Source organism: Salvelinus sp. IW2-2015, unplaced genomic scaffold (assembly GCF_002910315.2).
Source record: "Salvelinus sp. IW2-2015 unplaced genomic scaffold, ASM291031v2 Un_scaffold1594, whole genome shotgun sequence".
NCBI classification, from domain to species: domain Eukaryota; kingdom Metazoa; phylum Chordata; class Actinopteri; order Salmoniformes; family Salmonidae; genus Salvelinus; species Salvelinus sp. IW2-2015.
Genome location: NW_019943017.1, coordinates 157,093 through 161,749, shown reverse-complemented (window position 1 = coordinate 161,749; position 4,657 = coordinate 157,093). Strand labels below are relative to the sequence as shown.

General features: G+C 48.2%; 1 long non-coding RNA gene and 1 pseudogene across 1 annotated transcript; both read left to right on the top strand.

Moving 5' to 3' along the window:
• LOC112071360 (TRAF3-interacting JNK-activating modulator-like) overlaps positions 1 to 4,657 on the top strand; it is a 20,950-nt pseudogene that overhangs the window by 3,661 nt on the left and 12,632 nt on the right.
• Positions 895 to 1,991, top strand: LOC112071359 (uncharacterized). Its single transcript, XR_002894063.2, has 3 exons — positions 895 to 1,034; positions 1,116 to 1,376; positions 1,961 to 1,991. It is a non-coding gene; the product is annotated as an uncharacterized lncRNA (long non-coding RNA).

Here is a 4,657-nt window from a genome sequence, read left to right as displayed (position 1 = left end):
AAAGGTAACGCTACAGCATAATTATTCAGTTCCTTCATTATCACTGTTGTATTTACCAGGCCTCAATATGGAAAAATGAGAAGAGCAGTACTAGAACACTAGAGGCAGTTTCCTCCACCTTCACCACCTCCACCCCAACCTTCACCACCTCCACCCCAACCATCTGCACCTCGACCAGAGAACCACCCACCTCACCCTACCTCCACCCTGAAGACGTCCACCCCGAGCAGAAGAACTAGTCCAGACCAGGTTAAAAGCCTCCACAAAAACAACCACCCACACTCCACCCTACCTCCACCCCTACCTCCACTCCTACCTCCACCCTGAAGACCTCTCCCCTACTCCACCCCTACCTCCACCCTACCTCACTCCTACCTCCACCCTACCTCCACCCTGAAGACCTCTACCCCTACCTCCCCCTACCTACACCCTACTCCACCCCTACCTCCACCCCTACCTCCACCCTACCTCCACCCCTACCTCACCCCTACCTTCCACCCTACCTCCACCCTGAAGACCTCTACCCCTACCTACACCTACCTCCACCCTACCTACACCCCTACCTCCACTCCTACCTCCACCCCTGAAGACCTCCACCCGAGCAGAGATCTAGTCCAGCCCAGGTTAAAGCCTCGACAAAACAACCACCCACCTCCACCCCACCTCCACCCCTACCTCCACCCTGAAACCTCTACCCCTACCTCACCCTACCTCCACCCTACCTCCACTCCTACCTCCACCCTAACTCCACCCTGAAGACCTCTACCCTACCTCCACCCCTACCTACACCCCTACCTCCACCCTACCTCCACCCCTACCTCCACCCCTACCTCCACCTCTACCTCCACCCGACCTCCACCCTGAGACCGTCTACCCCTACCCACCCCTACCTCTACCCCTACCTCCACCCCTACCTCCACCCCTACTCCACCCCTACCTCCACCCCTACGTCCACCCTACCTCCACCCTGAAGACTCCACCGAGCAGAGATCTAGTCCAGCCCAGGTTAAAAGCCTCGACAAAGAAAGGAAAGGGTACTTCTATTTCTTATAACACTTCCACAATACAATATGACCAAGTCATATTTAATGAAAACATTGCCATTTCACTCTCAGGCATCCTGAAGGGTACAGGAGAGTAAGAAGACACAGCAAGAAGTCAGCTCACAGACAGAGTGAGTCTCAATCATGTGTTTGTCTTGAAATGATGGTGTATAAAACCCACAAACTGTAGTAATAGAAAAACCATCAATCTCTGATCAGTTGTTTTTCTTGATGTCAGTCTCTGTAACAAAATAAATGTTTTCTATATACAGCCTGGCTATATACACATCTGGCTCTATATACAGGCCTGGCTATGTTACCGTCAAGGAATCTGTTGAGTTTCCACAACCACCTTGCTCCACAATTGTGTGCAGTGCCATATAGATCAGTCACTACAGTCTGAGGTTAAATGCACCCCCCCCCCATATAGATCAGTCACTACAGTCTGAGGTTAAATACCCCCCCCCGGCCCCCATACAGATCAGTCACTACAGTCTGAGGTTAAATACCCCCCCCCCCCCATACAGATCAGTCTACAGTCTGAGGTTAAATACACCCCCCCATACAGATCAGTCACTACAGTCTGGGGTTAAATACAACCCCCCCCATAACAGATCAGTCACTACAGTCTGAGGTTAAAACCCCCCCCCCCCCCCCCCCCATACAGATCAGTCACTACAGTCTGAGGTTAAATACACCCCCCCCCCCCCCTGTACAGATCAGTCACTACAGTCTTAGTTAAATACACCCCCCCCCCCCCTTGTACAGATCAGTCACTACAGTCTGAGGTAAATACCCCCCCCCCCATAAAGATCAGTCACTACAGTCTGAGGTTAAATACACCCCCCCCCCCCCATACAGATCAGTCACTACAGTAACAAAAATGTTATTTAACTTTCCCCTGTTCCTCTTGACAGGAAGTTATTCAGCTGGATGTTTACTTGCAGGTAAAACGTTGTTTTGTTGTTTTTTACCCAACTGTAATGTGCCAGTTGTGTACGGCTAGTTGTCCTTCATAGAAGTGTGCATCTTGGGCCTTCATACGACATCCTGTTCTGTTCCTCCTCGCGGCAGGAGGCTCTATGGGAGAGGAGGCCTGAAGAGAAAGTTGGCTGTTCTCCAGAAGCGTGGCTCCACCCTGCTGCATCACTCTGCACCCTATGGACCGTAAGACACTTACCTGCCTGACATACACACCCACTTTCCTCATACCTGCCTGACATACACACACCCACTTTCCTCATACCTGCCTGACATACCACACCCACTTCCTCATACCTCCATGACATACCACACCTTCTCATACCTGCTCACATACCACACCCACTTTCCTCATACCTGCCTGACATACACACCCTCTTTCCTCATACCTGTCTCACATACCACACCCACTTTCCTCATACCTGCTCACATACCACACCCACTTCCTCATACTGGCCTCACATACCACACCCACTTTCCTCGTACCTGCTCACATACCACACCCACTTTCCTCATACCTGCCTCACATACCAACCACACCCCTCCTCATTCTCATACCGCCTCACATACCACAGCCCACTTTCCTCTACTGCCACACATACCACACCACTTTCCTTCATACTGCCTCACATACCACACCCACTTTTCCTCATACCTGCCTCACATACCACACCCACTTTCCTCATACCTGCCTGACATACCACACCCACGTTTCCTCATACCTGCCTCACTGTTGTGGAATTTGTAATCAATGTTCATAAATTGCATATTATCTTTATAGGTCTGCAACCCAGAATGTGTAAAGTTCTGGTTTATAAATGAAACAGACAGATTCCAACTCCAATTAGTCAAATCCAATTTTATTCGTGAGAGCTCTCCCGTGCATATCCAGATGTTTCCTTTATAACATCCTCTTAACCTAGGCACATACATACACACTAACATGAGGAGAGCTATCATATCTACTTCTCTACATTCTCACCACAGTTGATCACTACCCAGCTGACAGTTCCATTTCCCCCCCCCAGATAAGGGAAACCTGGAGGGGCTCTCCCTGTCCTATCTTATCTCCCAGAGTTATAGCCGGGTCGGTTCAAACATAGGTTAATGATCCTCTTTGTTTTCTTTCGGCTACACACATACATTCTCTCTTCCCCAAGTCCAACCTATTTGGACATATGTTTATCAGCTTTATTACTCCTTGTCTCTGCTACATAACCTCTCATCCTTAATGGTTAAGTTTCCGGGTAGAATTATTAATTCATTTATCTTCACCGTTCTAAATCTGTACACTCACATACCACACCCACTTTCCTCATAGCTGCCTCACATACCACACCCACTTCCTCTTTCCTCATACCTGCCTCACATACCACACCCACTTTCCTCATACCTGCCTCACATACCACACCCACTTTCCTCATACCTGCCTCACATACCACACTCTCTCGTCTCATACCTGTCTGCCTCATACAAACAAAAACTCATTGCCATGATCATGTACATTATCTGTAGTGTTTCTCTGTTTCTGACTACGCTACAGCAGACAGGATGAGACTGTCGTGTTTCTCTGTTTCTGACTACGGTATAACAGACAGGATGAGACTGTAGTGTTTCTCTGTTTCTGACTACGGTACAGCAGACAGGATGAGACTGTAGTGTTTCTCTGTTTCTGACTACGGTACAGCAGACAGGATGAGTCTGTAGTGTTTCTCTGTTTCTGACTACGGTACAACAGGCAGGATGAGACTGTAGTGTTTCTCTGTTTCTGATTATAGTACAGCAGGCAGGATGAGTCTGTGGTTAGGGGCTAGCTTCCTTCTGCTCTCGTCTGTACCTTGCTCACGAAGTAACATCAGTATCTAGGAAGAGAGATTGCTGTAGCTCTCATACAGGAAGGGTGTGTTCTTATTGGTTCTGTTCACAACAGACTGTATCTGCCTTTAATCGGTGCATATACGGGACAGACCGTGGCGACGAGTAAGGAGACTCGTTGGTGGTGTCAACCAGCCGTTAGTCTTTCCTCAGCAGATTTCAGCAGTGCAACACGTTTCCTCTCCACTCCCACAGACAAGCTGCAATGAAGACCTACTAAAGAACAAGATCAGAGCATTGGAAACACAGCTGCAAGTCTGCCTGCAGGTAAGAATAGCACCCTGCTGCTTCTGCAGCTGTTGACTGAGGATGTGCTCCTTCTCAGCAAAGATAAAATATCACTCTTGTCATTTCCTAGTTTGTCCTATTTTGTTGTCAGATGCTTCTAATGTTTGCAACATGAGTTTGAAAAGTATGTGTTTGGCATCCCGGGTAAAATGTCATTAGTAGGCTTTATAACAGTTGTATGCTGCCCTTTGGTTAAAACAACCATTCAGGCAATATCTCAGTTCAGAACCAACAACCATCTCATACTGATCGGATGATACTGTACATAGAGAGTGGTGTTGCCATGTGGTTTGTGGGTTATACCTCCTTAAGCTCATGTATTTGTATTTATTATTATGGATCCCCATTAGTTCCTGCCAAGGCAGCGGCTACTCTTCCTGGGGGTTATTATGGATCCCCATTTAGTTCCTGCCAAGGCAGCAGCTACTCTTCCTGGGGTTTATTATGGATCCCCATTAGTTCCTGCCAAG